We start from the raw sequence: 18,461 nt of genomic DNA, 5'->3' as shown, positions 1-18,461 counted from the left end.
CACGGGGCCCAGCTGCCCCGTCTGCTCGGCCGCCCCGGGACGCCTCTTCCTTCCCCTCTCTCCCCACTGGCCACGCACCTGCTGCCAGAAGGCCACCCCTCCCGTCTCTCTGGCTTTCCTCCATTCCTCTGTCCACCTGTGGTCCCTTGCTGGGGCCCCCGGGGCAGCCTGCTCGCCCTGATGGCCTCCATCCTCCCTTCGCCTCTCCACACAGGGGCCCGGGCATCCGGACACTATGAGGAGACCACATGAGGGCCCCACTGTCCCTCAGCCCCTCTAACCCTGGCCGTGGTGGGCCACCCTCCCCTACCCCCCTGCCCTCCCCCTGCCCTCTCTTGGTCTGGAATTCCCCCAAGCCCCCCACTGGGACCTTCCATGCCAGCGTCCCTCCACCTGCAAAGTGCTACCTCAAACCCTGGCTCCTTCCCGCCACCTGCCCCGACCCCGAGATGCCTGGGCTGATGGCAACACAGACAGTTCTGCCACCGAATCTGTGGGTCTTCTCACGTTGTGACCCTCGCTTCTCAGGGCAGGTCCCCAGGGCCCTGCAGACGTGCGAGACCAGCAATGCTGAGGTGCTCTCCTCAGAGCACCAGGCCCACCGTGGCACCGCCTTTCTCTGTGACGTATGGAGGGTTTCTGTCTGGGGCTTCCTGGACGGGAGCAGAGTGGAGGCCTGTGTGTCCTGCCACCAGCCTGGCTCACGGCACACAGCCGGTGCCCCACGAACATTTGGTCAGAGAAAGAACTGATTTCAACAATGTCTCCCTCACCCCCCATTAAGCCTCTTCCTGGGGGCCGCGCGTCAGTCCCAGCCAGGCCAGGAGGCAAGGGGAACCCTAGGAGAACAGCCTGTCCCTGGTGGCCGCGAGCCGGTGCGGCAGGCGCAGGGCAGGGCGGGCCAGGCCTCGGGGCTCGGTGGGCTCATCTAAGCAGACTCTCGGCCTCCTTCCTGGGGGTCCCACGGTGACCGCTGGGGTCATGCCTGCGCTGTCCCAAGAGCCGGATTTGGTGTCCTGGGTGTCCACGGACACTCCCTAAACATCCACTCCTTCCTCCTCCATTAAACTGCCGGTGGAAGTAACCCGCGTCATGACCCCTCGGGGATCACTGTGCTACTTCTCAACATCGCAGTGTGGGCCAGGTCCTGGGAGCCAGCCCTCACCGGCGCCACCACCCCCTGTCCCTCCGAGAGCTCCCAGAGGAGGGGGGCGTTGAGGCAGGACAGTGGGAGCCCAGGGTCACGCGGGCAGCTGGAGGAGCTCAGGCCAGAATCCAGGGGCTGACACCCCACAGCACGGAGCGGGTGCTGGTACGCGGCCTGCTGCAATCATCCTCAGAGCGCTGGTGGTGTAAGTGGGGTGGCTCCTCTGGGGCAAGCTCACACCAGCCTTCCGGCCGGGCTCCCCAGCTCCAACGCGAGCGGGCACGCGGACAGGCCACTGAGCCGGGGGGTGCAAGGGAAAGGCTGGCAGCGTCCCTGCCCGCCTAGGCCCACCGTGCTGCCCCTGCCCCCCCCACCCCTGCCCTGGGTGCCCAGCATCACATCACGTGTTCAACGGGATGTGGGAGAACTAAGTGACCACAGCGCCGTTGCGGTGAGAGCTCTGCTCAACAACGTCATCTGACGGCTCCCAGGCCTGGGGTGGGGCCCCGAGAGGGGAGACCAGAGCTGCTCTTCAAAACCCTGTCGTTTTAAAAACAGAACGCACAATTCCTGTCCTGTACAAAGTGCACGGTCTGAGCCTTAGGATGGTACTTCAAACAAAAATTTAAGCAAGCGATTCTGGGTGGGAAAGTTCTCTGGAAACCACTGTCTTAAGAGTCCTGAGACTTCAAAACAAACATGGACACCCCCTACAAGTAAAGAAATATTCTGTCACTCGCTGAACAAAGAAAGCATTTGTCCAACAGCAGACAATCTGCACTGTAATAACACCTCCCCACGCGGGTTCTGAGCCCCATGCACCCGTGTGAAACCTCTTGCCAGGATTAAGTAAAAGAACACGAAATGTGCCGGAAAAGCTGTGGCTTTACTCACATCCTATACGTTATCCATAGGCGGTTTAACCTACTGCAAGAGCAAAATGCCTCCATTAGCCAAAGCTGGCCATCAAAGCTCCTCAGAAGTTACAGCAACTTGTAGAAGAAACAGGAGGCAGACCTTCTCCAGGACCCTGTCAGGAGGGCGGAGTGCATGGCTGAGCAGACGGGACCAAACAGACAGCTCGGGGCAGATCGGTCTGGCTACGGGGGGCCAGGTGAGGGCGCCAGGTAAGCAGGCAGTGCCCCCAGACCTGGACAGCTGGATACCCTCCCAACGCCCCACAGCCTGCTGAAAAGCACACCAAAGTGCTAGGGTTCCTGCCTTCCTTGGTCTCCTAAGGGCTGAGGGTTTCCTGAGGCTGGATCCCACATCTCTTGTTCACTGCAGGGGTTTGGTGCTACACTTGAGCCCCAAGAGGGTTTCACTGTGCTTAACCAAGCCAGGCCTGCAGGTGCCCTGGGGCCCCACGATCCTGGTCACCAGAAAATCTGTACCACCCAAAAGAATGAGCAGGACACAACTTACAAAGCTTCCTCTTGTCAGCACACACCTGCCCCCAAAGGTAAACAGTCAACACAGGCACTGGGCTGACCTTCCTCCTGGCTTCCTTCTGTCTGTCTCTTCCAAGACAGGCTGGATCTGGGTGGGCGGGTGTGGGACCCAGTTCACTTTCTGCTAACACTTAATTGTTGGGGGCTGGGGTCCCACAGAAAAGGGGGATGGGCTTGTGTTGGGCCACCCGGCTGGCAGCAACCTTCCCAGTTTGCTTCAAAGGTCCACTCAGGTGGGAACATGCCCACACTCATGCACTGACTCCTCGGACCACGACCCCATGGTCACCTCTGACCCCACACTCACAGACCCATCGCACCTCCCCAACCACTGCCTGCTCACTTTCGCCCTAGCCTTATTTGCAGGAGCTTTAGAGGGCCTCCTGGAACAAAGGAAACGTCCCCCACTTTGTGATTAAATGCTAAGATGTCATTTTGTCACCTCCCACCCCCACGCACCCCTACACAAACTACCCAAACCACCTAAGCCTGCACACCTGGCAGTGGGTCCTGCACCGCTGAGGTCAGTACCCCTCCCCCCTCCCCCCCTTAGGGGCAGGGAGGTGCCCCCCCTCCCGTGTTTCCCCTCCATGCTTTCCACCAAGGCCACAGCGTGGCTGCAGGCCGGGAAGACCCAAGTCCCTGCCAGCCTCCTCCAAGTCTGTTAGGCACTTTTGACTCCAGCCGGCTCCAAACAAGCTCAGGAAACCTAAATTTCAGGCCACACCAGGGTCGAGGGTGGGGCCAGGAGACTGAAGACCCCACGCACCCCCGTGCCCCTGCACGGAAAGGGGGGACGGGTGCGGAGGGAAAGAGGCGGAGGGGGAGAGGGATGGCGGGAGAGGGTTAGGGTGGTGGGTCAAAGGGCCTGGGAGCAGGGACCCGGACCCCGCCTCTAAGTCAGAAGCCACCGAGGGGGCAACAGGGGGCCCAGGGGAGGGGCCTGGGCCCTCTGCTCGGGGCTTTGGGGCGCAAACTCCGAAAGGCTGACGGCGGCGGCGAGGTGACAGCCCGTCCAGCCGGGTGCCCGCGGCCCCCGGTGGCCCGTCGTGGGAGGGGTCACGGGGAGGGGACGGACGTGCTCACCTGCGGGGGTGGCAGTCCTGGTGCGGGTCGGGCTCACGGTTCCGGGTCGGGGTCGGGGAATGGGCGGGGGTCAGCCTCCGGGTCTGGAATGGGGTCCGGCTCTGGGTCGGGGTCCGGGTCGGGGTCTGGGTCCGGGTCGGGGTCTGGCCCCGGGTCCGGGTCGGGGTCAGGGTCGGGATCGGGGTCCGGGTCGGGGTTGGGGTCCAGGTCGGGATCGGAGTGCGGCAGCGTGAACGCGGCCGCCGCTTTTCCGGACCTCGGCGGAGCCCCGCGGGAGGCGGCGGTTGGGGGAGAGCGGAGGGGGCGCGCCCGAGCTGCGGCTTGGCCCGCGCTTTGGCCCCTCTCCGCCCGGCCCCGCCCCCGGCCCCGCCCCTCCCGTCCCAGCCCCGCCCCCGTCCTCTCCCCTCCCGCCCCGCCCCGCCCCGCCCCGCCATCTCCCTTCCCGCCCTCCGGTCCGGCCCCTCCACTGCCATCCTGGCCCCGTCCCGTCCTCTCAGCTGCCCTACCTTCCAGCCCCTGCCTCCTCCCCTCCCGGTCCAGTCCCGCCCCCGTACTCTCCCCTCCCCCCGCCCTGCCCCGCCTCTCTCCGCTCCACCCCGCCCCGCCCGTCCCAGACCCTCCCCCGTTCTCTCCCTCCCTGCCCCGCCTCTTCCCGCTCTGCCCCGCCGGGTCCCTGGCCCTTGCCCGGTTCCCACTCCTCGCCAGAAGGGAGGGGCGCGGCTCGTCCGACTTGCAGCGGGTAGAGTTGCCCGCCCCGGGGTTATCAGTCCGGGGGTCGCAGCATACGGAGGTCACATGGATCCGGGGTCGCATTGTTCAGCGTTCGGCCTGTCCCGGGATTGCGCACCTTCCCAGGGCTACAGCATCCTGGGCTTGCAGCCTCCCGGGGTCGCCCGTCCGGGGGTCGTCCTGGACGCGGAGAGGTGAGCGCGTGGCCTCCGAGAAGCCCCTGCACCGTCGCACTCCCGCTCTGGAAGCGGGCTGAACCCCATTTGCCAGGGCTCCGAGTCCCGCCACTGCCCCGGGCTCCCGGCCTGCGCATAGGACTGTGAACGTCCGCTCCCACCCCCAGCGCCGCAGGCGCACCGCAGAAGGTCTGCCCCGGAGGCGCGGGGAGAGTACGGTGCGTTATGCGGGGTGCTGGGCACAGGTTCCATCGCCGTGGGCACGAAGCTGTTGCAGTCGCGGGGGTCCCAAGGAGGGATGTCTCCTCCAAGGAAGGACTGAGATTGTCCGCAGACACAAAAGCAGCTCCTGGGCGGTGGTAGGGCCTGGGAGTGAGGGGTCCTGAAAGTTAAACTTCCCTGGGATTAACATCCAGGGGATTTATCGGATCACTACCTGGGGGTGACCCGGCATGCTCTCTGACGTAGTGACATTCCCACAGAAACCTTTAGGAGTAGGGGCCAATGGGCCCAAATCTTGGAATAGCACGTTCAGATCCCCAGGGCTGTGGGGTGGGGTGGGGCTGGGAATTGGCTCAGGAGCCTCACTGTAGACCCAGCTGGGCTGCCCTGCAGACACCTGCAAGGTGCCCCGCTTCAGTGCTCCCTGGGCTCCAGGTGCCAGGGTCCCAGCACGCAGTCTCTGGGAGGCCGCTTCTGCCTCTCCTTCAAATCCGACTTCTCATCCCCACCTGCCCCCACGCCTGGCTCTTCCCAGCTTTGGTTTCCTTCACACTTGTCATCTTCTAGTAATCATGGTATGTCCAGCCTCCTCCGGTTCCAGCACGAGCCCCAGGACGGCACATGGTTCTGTTTTGTTTCCTGCTGAAATCCGTACACCCAGAAGAGCTGTTCATCTACCAGGACCACACTCAGAAGTAACACCTCAGGCAGAGCTCTTCCCAGCTCCAGTTGGTCACTCTTCCTCTGGACTCTGAAACCTCAGCTCAATGTTTGTCAACAATGCCAGCCATGGACCCCGTATCCAACCCTCCCATTTGACAGAGGAGCACGCTGAGGCTCAGAGAGGATCCCAGCAAGTGGTGTGGTTAGACAGGCAGGAAACAGTCTTCCCAGTTCCGGAGCCTGGAGAACATCCGTCAAACCCTGCTGTCTGCATCCGCTGTTCCCTGTTGCACTCGACACTTAGTGAGCGAGCTCCTTAGTCAGCCGGCAGAAGCTTGTGGAATAAATGAATATATTAGCAAACCATTATAAAGCCTACCATTACATTTATTATTTAACTTTTATACCCGTCGAAACAGTCCTTTCCACTAACTCATGGGATCAGTCCAAAGCAAAAATGGGCAAGGGGACTATTGTTAGCCAGCGGCTGAACACATGGATTCTGGAGCCTGACTTTTGAGGTCCAAAGCCTGACCCTGTTACCTTCTTGCTGTGTGATCTTAGGTACTTTAACCTCTCTCTGCCTTTGTTTCTCTATCTGTAAAATGGGGTAACAATAGTACTTACTTACAGGGGTGTCTGAGGATTAATTGAGCCAATATTTATAAAACATTCAGAAACTGCTTGGCACTGTAAGGGCTGTGTGTGTTTTAGCCTTTCTACTTTTTTCTACACAGTGAAATGACACGCCACAGTGCAATTGAACAGTATAAATACAGTGCAAAGCACCAGGCGCTTCACCTTACAGCCGGGCGCTCCTGTGGGTCTTAATTTACTTTCCCCCTTCTATTCCCTTTTAGCTACAGAGATGACAGAGCGGTGACCCACTGGAACGAAGGTGGCCCGTGCCGTCTGTGAGCTGGCACAAGAAGGACAAATGGATTGCAAAGGCCTTGGTGCTGGGGACGGGTTGTCACAGACCCGCTGCTACACAGCTCAGAGCTTCCTCGGGTGACATTCGCAAGACCTCGAGAAAGGCTGTGGTCCAGGTGTCATGATGCCCGGAGGGTGTGTGTGGTCCGGTCCTGGGGTTTTTTTTGTTCTTTGTGGTTGTTCATAAGCCTGGAGGAGAGCATTGCCAACTTCTCACTTACCCATACCCCTGCCTGGAATCCCCAGCTTGCCGTCTGAAGCTGCCCTGTTACAGCTCACGCCCATGGCCAGGAGGCACCGCCCCAGCTCTTTCCTTGGTCCTGTCCTCAGGCGAGATGGGGCTGCAGGGAATCCGTTCTCCCCGCGCTCTGTCAAGTGCCGGCCGTCGGTGGTGGCGGTTATACCGGTCTGCAGAATGATGTGTGGAGGTCCTTCCACAGAACCTGCGAATGAGACCTTATTTGGAAATCGGTCTTTGCTGCCCTATCAAGTTAAGAGGAGATGGTGTGGGGGTCGGGGGGAGCCCCGATCCAATATGACTGGTGTCCTTATACGAAGAGGAGAAGAGACACAGAGCCAGACAGGGAGGAGAAGGCCACGTGACGATGGAGGCAGAGGCGGGGCGTGGCGTCGGTAAACTGAGGCATGCCAAGGTAGACTGGTGCCACCAGGGCAATGATGGAGCAAGAAGGGACCCTCCCCCAGAGCCCTCGGGGGGAGCACGGCCCTGCCAAGCTCAGGTCTTGGCCTTTTGCTCACCAGGACTGTGAAAGAACAGATTTTACTGCTGGAAGCCCAGTCTGGGCTCCTTTGTGACGTCGGCCCCCATGTTGCCCGTGGCCGTGGCGCGTGGCTCAGATCTGGACAGCTCAGCAGCATGTGCGTGTGTGAGCGGCATCGGCGCTGAAATGCTGGATTCAGCTGCTAGACAGCACAGAGCTGCCTCGGGGGATACGTGCAAACTGAGCCAAGCAAGAATTCACGTATCCCATTTTCGGAATTTTTTGTGCTAGGACTAGGCACAAGAAGGATGGGGTTGGGTGGTTTAAAGTGAGGACAAAGTAGTCCCAGTTTCTAGTGACCTCACGAAGAGCTCCCCACCCTTCAAATGACGGCCGGGAGATGCTTGGCCTTCTGTGTTGAAAGCATGTGCTTTTTCCTTGAAAGATGCAAAGTGCAGCCAGGTGCACTCAGCATGAGTTTCCCAGGGCTGCTGGGACGAAGTACCATGAACTGGGTGGCTTAAACCCACACACACTGATTCTCCTCAGTCCCGGAGGTGAGAAGTACAAGATCCTGGCGTGGGCAGGGCCGTGCTCCCTGCCACTCCCAACCCTGGCCTTGAGCCGTTGCTGGGCCTCCCTTGGTTTGTAGACGCTCACTCCCATCTCTTCTTCGCCCGCACAGGGCCTTGTTCTGTGTTCTCTCTTCCCCTCCTCTTAGAAGGACACCAGTCATAGGGGCAGGGCGCCCCCCTCCCCCACCCGCCTCTCCGGTGTGAGCTCATTGTAACTAATTACAACTGCACCCACCCTATTTCCAAATAACGGCACACTCTGGGATCCTGGGGGTTCAGACATCACCAAGTCTTTGTTCAGAGAAGGGACACTATTTAACCCCTCATATGCACCCAAAGCAACCCCCCCATCCCTCGTTCTTTAATTCAGCTTCCCGGGGCCAGGGGCTGTTCTCACCAGGACCAGAGTTCAGGGGAACGCCAGAGAAGCTGCTTCCCTGGGGATGGGGCTTAGTGTCCATTTTCAGGCTTCAAGTGGGAGTTGGCCACGGTAATACCAGGAACGAGGTGCAGTGGTTTTTTTCTAGAAGAGTTGTCTTTTCTAGATGCAGATCCAGCTTCTGACCCAGCCGGCCTGGGACTGAGCGGGGAGACGTCATTGCGAGTGACAGCTCTTCTCCCCGCGAGGAAGACTGTCCGGGCTGCCCACCGTGCTAGTGACGAGGGACCCGGCCCCTCGCGCGGCCCGCCAGGAGCATGGGGTGCTGTCTGAAGCTCAAAAAGGAGGTGAGAGTATCAATGCCTCAGACACCAGTGTGTGCAAGTGCTCCAGGGGAAGGACTTCAAAGTGCAATTCAAGTACCACCTGCAGGGCAGGAAGCCACGCCTTGGCCATCTCCAGAGCAGAGGGGCCCGAAAGGATGGAGGCACCCATTTTATTGTCTTGTCATGAAACAAAGAGGGACGTTCTGTTGGGACCAGTGTCCGAAGTTTCACCGAACTCGGAAAACAAGCCAGCAGCAACCTGCCTCTGTCCTTCTATCCAGAGCTCACAGGTCACATACCGCGTGCCTGGGAAACGAGTGGCCGAGGCAGAGATGCCCACACGTGCTCAGTCTCTAAAACACGGAACTTTAAAAATGCTATTTATTATAGTTCGGTATCTTAGTGAAATACCTGCTAGTATCTTTCCGCCTACCTAAATCGCACATGCACCGCACTGAAACTTTTTTTTTTTATTAATGTGGCTGATTTTTCATGCATTTACTATGTTGCATAGTGATGTTTTAGGGATGAATACGGCATCTTGCACAGAGGGCCCCTGCTCCAGGGGCCCAGGGCGGCCACATCACTCCAAAATTTGTTTTTCCCCGGGGCGCCTGGCTGGCTCAGTCTGCTGAGTGTCTGCTCTTGGTCTGGGCTCAGGTCATGATCTCAGGGTCTTGAGATCAAGCCCCAGGTCAGGCTCCGTGCTCAGTGGGGAGTCTGCCTGAGAACCTCTTTCTCTCCCTTTGTCCCTCCCTCCATCCCCCTCCCCCAAATTAAAAAAAAAATTGTCTTTCATTTTATCTGTTTTAACTTTTCTTTCTCTCTGTTATTGATCCGTCGGCTATCACTTCTTGTGTAATCAGTCTTTCTCCTGTCACCCCTTCGTTTCCGCTCCCTGATCTGCGATGCAGGGCCATGCGGCGGAAGAGGGTGGGAACCAGGCCTGGGATCACAGTGAGCCGGCCCCCCCGGAAATAGCCCAGATATTCTTAGGTGAGTACAGTGAGCGCCCCTGTACCTAAACTTTGGGGATTTTCTTTAAATCATTCGCAGAGATCTTGTTGGTCTGTCTCTCCATTCTTGGTTGTGATTTGGACAGCTGAGTTTATCAGTGACTTTCCGGCAGAACAGACATTGTTACAGTCGGTAAAGAAGGGTGTGTGTGTTGTTACTGCCAACAGGAGAGAAAACAGGGTGACATTTGGGATGATTTTAAGCTCCTTCCACTCAGATCCCATGTCAGATTAATCCGGTCAGCAGTATCTGCTGAGTGCTCACTGTTTGCCCCAGCGGAAGGGGCAAACACTCACCCCTCACCGAACCAGAGTTAAGTACCCCGGCGGGGGAGGGAGGGTAAGTACTGCACCGCAGCGGGGAGTAGGTACCCTGACTCAGAGAAAGTGCCCCCAGCGGGTGGTAAGAACCCGCGGCAGGGAGGAAGTGTCCCGGCACCGAAGGTCGGCAGGAGATCACCCCCCAGTGCTCCACAGAGTGTTACAGTGTGAGAAGACTGTAGGATCTAGGATGGACCCCATCTGGATTCCTCGTGGAAAAGGAGCTCACTGCTTCGGTGAATGCATTCATGAATCCGGGGCTCTTCTGTCGGAGGACCTCGGAGCCCCGCGGTTTCTCCCAGCCGGTCTCCAGCGGCCACGCAGCCGCAGCCGGCCCATGAGGGGCCAGAGCCCCGCACCCGCTGAGGGTGCCGAGCGGGTGACACAGGCGGAGTGGAGGCGGCCGTGGGGGTGGGGCAGGATGTGTTTTGACGCTCGCCGGCCGGCCCAGAACTGAGCTAGACACAGCTCGCCGCGCTCCTTGGCGGATTTCCTGAGGTTAGTGACATACGGCCTCCACAGCCTCCGCAAAGCTACACGATTTAGCGCACTGTTGACTGTTCAGGACTGAACTGGCTATTTCCTATTTAAAGAATGTATTTATGTATGTGTTTGAGAGAGGGTGCGAGAAGCGTGCACCCTCGTGCAGCGAGGCTGGAGCCGGAGGGGGACCAAAGGGAGGGAGAGAGGACCCCAGGCCGGTTCCTCGCCGAGTGGGGAGCCAGGCCCAGGACCCTGCGATCATGACCCGGACGGAAATCAACAGTCAGTCGCTCAACCGACTGGGTCACCCAGGCGCCCCTGAACTAGCGTAGTATTTCAAATAAAATTAGTGTGATAGCAAACGAAAACACCTATGTGCACCCCCACGTTCACTGCAGCATTGTGCACAATAACCAAGACGTGGAAACAACCTAGGTGTCCACTGATGGATGATGGATAAAGAGATTGTGGGGTGGTGTGTGTGTGTGTGTTTGGGTGTGTATGTGGGTGTGTGGTTGTGCATGTGCGGGTGTGTGTGCAGGTGTGTGGGCGGGTGGTGTGTGGGCGGGTGTGGGCGGCTACCCCCTACTCAGCAATGCTGGGCAGCAACTAAGGCCCTTACAATCCAACTCAGTTCTGACCCCGTCTACCTGGAGACAGAGTTAGACCCCACAGGTTAGGGGCTCAGATCCACACACAGTGCCCCCCTCCAGACTGTCAGCCGTGCTCCTACCCAACAGACTGTAAATAGGTTTCCAGAACCCCCCTTTGGGTTTGATTAATTTGCTAGAGTGGCTCACAGGGCTGGTCAACCAGTTAAATTGGTTCGACCACTTAAACTCAGGGAACTCCCGAAATCACCAGTATTTTTGGACGGAATAGACTCCGGAATGGCCAGATGGGAGAGACACACAAAGGGCAGTTATGGGAGAGGGTTTGGGGTCCCTGTGAACTTTCCAGGTGCCCCACTCTCCCCAAATTCTTACATGTTCACAGACTAGAAGCTCTCCAAACCCCAGACTTGTGGGCTTTCATGGAAGCTTCCTTACACAGGCCTGATTGATGAACTCATTGGCCATTGGTGATTGAATCCCAACTTCAGCCCCCTCACCTCCCCCAGGGCAGGGGGTGGGACTGAAACTTTGGAGACTCTGGTCCTGTGACTCGTTCCCCTGGCAACCTGCCCCCACCCTGGGGGGGAGGGCGCTTTCCAGAAGTCATCTCCTTAACACAACAAAAGACACGTTTATCATTCTCAGCACTTGGGAAATTCCAAGGGTTTTAGGTGCTCTGTGCTGGAAATCGGGACAAAGACTCAATATATATATATTTCTTATTATTAGTCACAACATCCCAGGTGGGTACGTACAGGATGGATTGATGAAGTAGAGCATCAGATGGAGGTAACGGTCAGGAGTCCACGGGAAAGAAGGAAGAAAAGGGTCTACAAGAAAAGTAAGGGACACCAAGGGTAAAACTGGAAATGCCAGTTAGAATAATCTCTCGAGACCAAGTTATAGGAATCCCAGAAAGATCCTTAATAGAAGAACTACTGGGGGAAGAAGAAAAAGCTGAGCGGCCCCAGCTCAGCAGCCCCAGGCAAAGCCAGAGGGAAGGGAGGCTCCAGAGGGGTCTCCCGGGGCAGCCTCCGTCAGGCAGGGCAACGTTTCTGAAGGGAGAGCTCAGCCAGGTGCCCGGAGTGCGCAGGGCCGGGTCCTGCGGGGGCATTTCCATACGATATGCAAAATGAAGTCATCAAGTGAACACTTGCACACCTTGGATTTACACATGTTCTATGCCAAGTATAGTCCATAAAAAATGACGTATACAAAGATGCTCATCAAATTCACATTTCTAAGAGGGAAGTGGTAAATTAAATTTATAACAATGGAAATATTGGGGAGGGATAAGTAGCAATAGCATATTATGCGGTGGCTAAAATTGAAATGTGAGGATCATCACAGCCCATGAAAATCATAAAGAGATGGCCAGAGAAAAGGGCAGGTCCAAATTTTGCACATACCTCTTTATTATTAGAATCACGTGAAAAATTTGTAGAGAGGAGAAAAAAGATCTAAAATGTCCAAGGCTGAATAATAATTTTTGAAAATGTTACAGTTTTACTTTTTTTTCAGAATTTCTTTTTAGTTTAAAAAAGTTTTAATATGTGAAAAGACTTCTTTAAAGGAGAAGAAAAAGCTAAGGGCACAGTGCTACTCAGGGAGTTCCTTGAGCAGGGCCACTCCTGTTTTCTGCTAAACACACGTGTGTACAAACATGTGCACGCGCATGCATGCACGCACACCTGCTGCAGACCCTCCCCCCCCCCCACGGCAACAGATGTGCTGGTCTTACATGAAGTTCTTTTAATATACAAAAAAGTAAGAAGCCATGACCATCCTGGGATTGCACGTGTAACCGAATACGGGGCAATACATTATCATAACACATTACTTTGAGAGGGCACAGGATTACGGTTACATGGTAATTTGACAATGCTCTAAAATTATTTCTCAGACTTCCGGATATTTTCTTGGTAAATATTTGGTCGAGCTGGAATAGAAATACACTTTTTTAAACAGATGAGTCTCTTTACCAACTGAGATCCTTCTTGGCAGTGAGACGCTAGATATACACCTGCTGGAATTAAAACAGGGGCCTCTACTATTACCTACTACATATGGCATTCTTCTGGAACTTCTAGAAATGCTATAAAATATGAAGAGGAAGTAATTGGCACCATGTTAGGAAGGAAGACACAAAATTATAATTAGTCGTAGATGATATAATCATTTTGAAATAGACAAATATTGTAAAGAATTTCTTTGTAAAATTCATTTATGAAAGTTCAGCATTTATAATAAAATATGCCAGTGCATTTAAAAATTTTTTGACAAAGAACAAATGTGTGAAAATAGTCAAGAAAAGACTGGAGGAAATGGGGAATGAGCGGGACGAAGTGACGCTTGTGCTATCGAGTGAGCTGCACTAATTACAAGAGCGGGAGCAGGGTAGCGGAGGGAGGACAGGCAGACGGGCGTAGCGTGTCCGCGCGGACTGACGCGGGCGCTGGAATGGGCACCGGTGCACACTCGTCACAGGACAGCATCGGTCAGGAAGGGGGGCCGTTCAGTGAGCAGTGCTGGGGGCAGCATTCGAACATCGGGGAAATTTAGATGATTTCAGACCATACACTAATGCAAGTTCTATGTTAACCGACGAGTTAGCTGTAAACATGCAGCGTGTGTTATCCTGTCAATGATGATGTCATCATGTTGGGAAGGAGCCATGCTGAAAGTTGGTTTGTGGTGGGCACTCAGCCTTCGAGGGCGTCGTGGAAGCACCAGCGGCTGAAACTTTTGTCTCCTCTGTGGCCAGAGCCCATGCTGGGGACGTCTCCCTGCAGCTGGCTCCTGCCCCCCTCGCAGGCCACCTCCTTCCCCACCAGCACCCAGCTCGCGCTGCCTTCTTTGTGCCCACCAAGGGGAGGGACACCCAAGAGCAGGGCATGCGTTTGCTCCCTGTCAGTTCTCCCCTCGCCCCGAGACCCACAGATGGAGATGGACTTGGTGGGCTTTGTGCCCCATCAGCGGCCTTTCCAGAGGATTCCTCAGGTCCGCAAAGCATGGCTGGTCAGCAAGAAAGGACGGGGGCTTTTCATCTCAGCAGTCATCGGAGGCTCTGGATTTATGCTGGGCTCCCAACTCAGGTACTGTCTCTTTGGGAGACCGGCGGCTGATGCCATGAACTAGCTGGTTGGTTCCCTCCCGAAACGAAGGTGTGCAGCCAGCCACCAGCCCAGGTCTCCCTGCTCGGTCACTGGGGCTCCGACAGCTCTGGAGCTGGACCACCTGGAGGGGCTATCTGCCCGCCACCCATCCCCTCGCCCACCAGGGATGCTCCCAGACCTGGGCTGCACCCTGGAGGACACAGGGTGGGCGGATAATCCGATGAGAGGCTTGTACCTGACGTTGGTCCATATGGATTTTCACAGGGATGTCTTTCTCTTCAGAGCCTCAGATTTGCACCAATGTGCTCAAAACAGAAAGAGCTCCAAAATCCAGAGAGCTTAGCCCTTTCAGGCAAACTTTTGAAACTGTTACTGCTTACTTCACAGGAATTCATGTATTTATTGTGTACATGTGCCATGTGCGTGTGCCGTGTACATTTACCGTGTGCATGTATCATGTTAATGTGCCATGTGCGTTGGATCCTCAGACCTAGACAGGTATCTCTTGACACCATTGCCCATCGACCATACAAAAAAAGAACAATGAGAAAACCTTGTTTGTAGCCCACCCAGCACTGCCCGCCCCTGGAGCTTGCAGAACCTTCTGGCTGTCTTCACAGTCACATGCACACGCATACAAATGCACACGCATATACACATGGATGTGATCTTGTTTCACGAACAGGATCGGATAATATACAGCTGATCTCCTCACCTGCTCATTAGCAAATATAGGGTAATGATGTCATTATAGTGGATGATACAAAGTACCCCTTTTTTGGTATATCCTATGATTTAGTTAATGGATTGTCCACTGTTGGATATTTCAGTGATGTCTGATCTTCCTCCATCCCGAATGGCTGTTTGAACATCCTTGCATTTAAGTCTGGGCTACCGAGCTGCCATTTCTTGGGCTGGATGGCTAGAAGCTGAATTTCTGGGTCTTTAAAGCTTTCCACATATTTCTGGCCTGGCCTCCAGAATCCTGCCAATTTGCAGTCTCTCACCTCCTCGGCAATATCAAATAGGTATAATTCTAAACTATCTCCACCGATCCAACATGTGAAAGTCTCTGAAAACTCTAAAAAGCCCCTAAAACTCTCTCTTCGGTGTGTTTGTTGGTCACTGGGAGGTGGAGCTTTGGGACACGTCTGGGACACTCATGCCTCTGCTGCTGGAGGTTCCCATCGCTTCTGTGGCGGCCGCCGATCCCACGGCACAACCATGCAGTGGGCCAAAGGAGGTGCCCTAGGTGCACAGGGGTCCTGGCGGTTTGGGCCCCCAAAGAGCCCTTGGCTGGGAGTCCTCCGAGGCTGCCCCTCCCACAGAGGTGGCTCACTCACCGGGCTTGCAGAGGTTGTGGGGGGAGATGCCTCCTAAAGGGAATGATGCTCCTGCTGGAAGGGGACCTGGCAGGGCCCAGCGAAGGGCCCCAGGGCGCGAGCCTACATTTTTATCAAGTTTGCAGAAGTAAATGTTTTCATAAAAGCACAGCTTCTTCCTGTTTCAACTCCCTCAGAGCAAGCCCATGGCACACGCTGTGTCCGGGGGTCTCGCTGGGCGTTCTGGAGAACAAAGGTGGTCCCCGTGCTTTGGGCTGGCCTGGCAGGTGTGGGTCCCTTGTCCGCAGGCTCCTCCAGATGACGGTGCTCACGGCAACCTGGGTTGGGCCCGCGCCGACCACCGTGCTGACCCGGAGACCTGCCCTGTGTGTGTGTGTGTTTGTGTAGTTGGAATTTGTAGTTTGGCCTGAGAACAGTCTCAGGAGATTTCTGTTTTCTCCGCAGCACTGACTAGTGTCAGAAGACAGAAGACAAATTCTAGGGCACACACACTTCCTTGACCCCAGCTCATTCAGGCCCTCAGGTCTGCAGGTGAAACGTGGCGCCCAGACCACAGTGCTGGCCCGACAGCCGCCTTCCGAGGAGCCGGGGGGGGGCACCAGTCAGGAGGGGGCTGGGGTAATCGTGACTTCCCACAAGCAGGTCCGTCGGGTGCTGCGGCAGACAGCGTCTCCCACCCTGGTGCCTCCCTTGCTGGGCGGGCCGGCTGCACGAAGGAAGTCGCTGCCTCGCTCGTGCGTGTCCCTCCGAGCAGCTTCGGTGCCCACCCCAGGCCCAGGCTCCATGCTGAGAAAGAGGCTGTGGGGGGTGGGCACCAGGCCCCAGCGGGCAAGGCCTCCGGCCCTGGGAGCCTGCCCTCGTGGACCCTGAGGACGGCTTCCCCAGGACTTGGACAGAAACGCCGCCTGGCAGCCCTTGCGTCCCTTCTGGGCTGCTTTGTTACACGGCCAGAGCTATTAGCTCCAGCAGGTGTGAAGCGCTGGGAGGCTCAGAACTCACCACACGCACATCCAGGCCGTATCCTGACGCTAATTCTGGTGCTGGTTCTCCTGCTTTCACTGGCCTGAACTCTCGCCACCAGGAGGTCCGAGAGCTGGGACCCGGGGGTGCACCGTACCTTCTCCCCGGGGCGTTTGCAGAAACGGTAACACGGCTCCATCGGCGTCCCGGAGCAGGTCGGTGGTGGTGGAGGCCGTGGGCAGTCGGTAAGTCAGAGCTGGGTGGCCATGGAAAGCACGCACACGTGAATTCAGCGAGGACAGCTTGTCCACATCACTCCCGGCCTCGTGTCGCCCCTGCGGGCTACACTTTGCATTCTGCTCTCGTATCCCCAGCTCGCTGGGACAGGTTTTCTCTGCCTCTCTCTTCCCCCTACAGCATCGCTCGGTGGCGTGTGGGTGACGGCCAGGTGCCTGGCAGGACTGGTCTGTGCGCGCTTGGGATGACAAGCCCGGGAACGCATCCCGCTCGGCCAGCCTCTCTGGGAGTGCGGACGGTTTCACATCCTGTTTCCCGTGGGATTGGTGAAGGGAGGGTGGAGGTCACTCTGAACCACGCGCAGAAGCCGCTCGGTCCTCCAGAAGGGAAGAGGTGGCCTGTGTGAGTAAGCGAGGGACGCGACAACCTTACCCCATCCCCCACCCCCCAAGCGTATCTGGTTTTTATGACCAGAGGCTACAGTAAGACAGAAAACAACACATATGAATGTCCACGGGCAGAACCCAGAACTAAAGTATATTTTGTTGACTTGAAATGAAGACAGGTTGAGGGTCTGAGAGAAAGCGGCTGGAAGCAAAACACAAATGGCAATTGACCAAAAATCAGATTGACAAGGTCAAGTATATTTTGATCTAAGGTTATAAATGTATGTTTTTAAAAAGTCAGCTCTACCGTATGGAATTATGGGACTTTGATACAAACCTGTGTTATATCGAGTTGAAAAAACTATGTTGTAAATAGCCAGTCACACAGAAGAATTACACTTTAATTTTGCAAGTTATCCAGACCAAGCACGCAGGGCGGGTTTGTGGCGCCATCTGGTGGCAGCACATGGAGCGGTCCGCGGTGGTTTTCGACTTCTCTGGAGTTGACGCCCTTGTGCTAAGAGCCCTCTTCCTTCTCTCCACAGCTCATAGTTGGGCCATCTCCTGCTGCGCAGTAGCATTCTTCTGACTATGCATACCCCACATCCTCTCGTGCAGAATGCCTGAACCAAGAGAAAGGAAAACTGCTTCGAAAAGAAGTGAGCTACATACACCAAGTCAACGTGCTGAGACTCCACAGCCTCGAGACACCCATGTCCCTTTGAGATGTCCCGTCTCCTAGAGCTCATCTCAGTGCTCCTGATCCCTTTCCTGCCCTGCAAAATAAGCGACCATTTCTCTATCTATATTTTTTCCTCATTTCAATACTAACATTACTGTAACATCAGTTTCCCCTTTAAATTGCCTTGCATATTAAGTAGGTATCTGTACATTAGCTTAAGACTAAAACCACGTCTCGGGCACCTGGGTGTCTCAGTTGGTTGGGTGACTGCCTTCGGCTCAGGTCATGCTCCTGGAGTCCCGGGATCGAGTCCCGCATCGGGCTCCCTGCTCAGCGGGGAGTCTGCTTCTCCCTCTGACCCTCCTCCGTCTCATGCTCTCTATCTCTCATTCTCTCTCTCAAATAAATCAATAAAATCTTTTTTAAAAAAGACGAAAACCACCTCTCTACATCCATCTTATGGGAATGTGCTTCAACAGTCACCTCCAATATTCTCAGGCCTGATGATTTGCACACTATTCTACAGCCTCATGGTTTTGTCGGTGAGGCTTGGTGTCTGCTCGGGAATGTTTCCATCCCCATCAAAAGCCTGCCTGAGAAGATAGATCTATGTGCATGCTATCTTGATCGACACTGTTCAAAGTCAAGAAAATTGTCCTCTCCAATTCGAGGGGCCCTTCAGATGCACCCAGCCCGCCAGCTGTACTTGAGATGGCAGGATAAACATCCTGCTGCGTGGGAGGCGTTTGTCTGGGCTGTTTCTCACCGGCAATGTCAAGTGTTCAGAAATTCCACAAGTGCCCTCTGATGGAGCTCTTTTTTTTGTTTACCAAGCTTATCACTGTGTAGATGACTTTACATTCCAGCTGAGAGACAGAGCTCTGCTTCTTGGTC

At 55.8% G+C, this 18,461-nt stretch overlaps 1 long non-coding RNA gene across 2 annotated transcripts; it reads right to left on the bottom strand.

Moving 5' to 3' along the window:
• Positions 1-1,751: 1,751 nt before the first annotated feature.
• LOC113927804 lies at positions 1,752-4,000 on the bottom strand. Of its 2 annotated transcripts, XR_003521746.2 has the most exons (4): positions 3,685-4,000; positions 2,573-2,686; positions 2,042-2,177; positions 1,752-1,857 (listed from the first exon to the last, which is right to left on the bottom strand). It is a non-coding gene; the product is annotated as an uncharacterized LOC113927804 (long non-coding RNA). The 2 variants fall into 2 exon arrangements; XR_003521745.2 differs by lacking the exon at positions 1,752-1,857 and having other exon boundaries at positions 2,021-2,177.
• Positions 4,001-18,461: the final 14,461 nt, after the last annotated feature.

The sequence above is a fragment of the Zalophus californianus genome, chromosome 7 (genome assembly GCF_009762305.2).
Source record: "Zalophus californianus isolate mZalCal1 chromosome 7, mZalCal1.pri.v2, whole genome shotgun sequence".
NCBI classification, from domain to species: Eukaryota; Metazoa; Chordata; class Mammalia; order Carnivora; family Otariidae; genus Zalophus; species Zalophus californianus.
The sequence above is the reverse complement of the archived record's forward strand: the minus strand, read 5'-3'. Positions and strand labels throughout refer to the sequence as shown.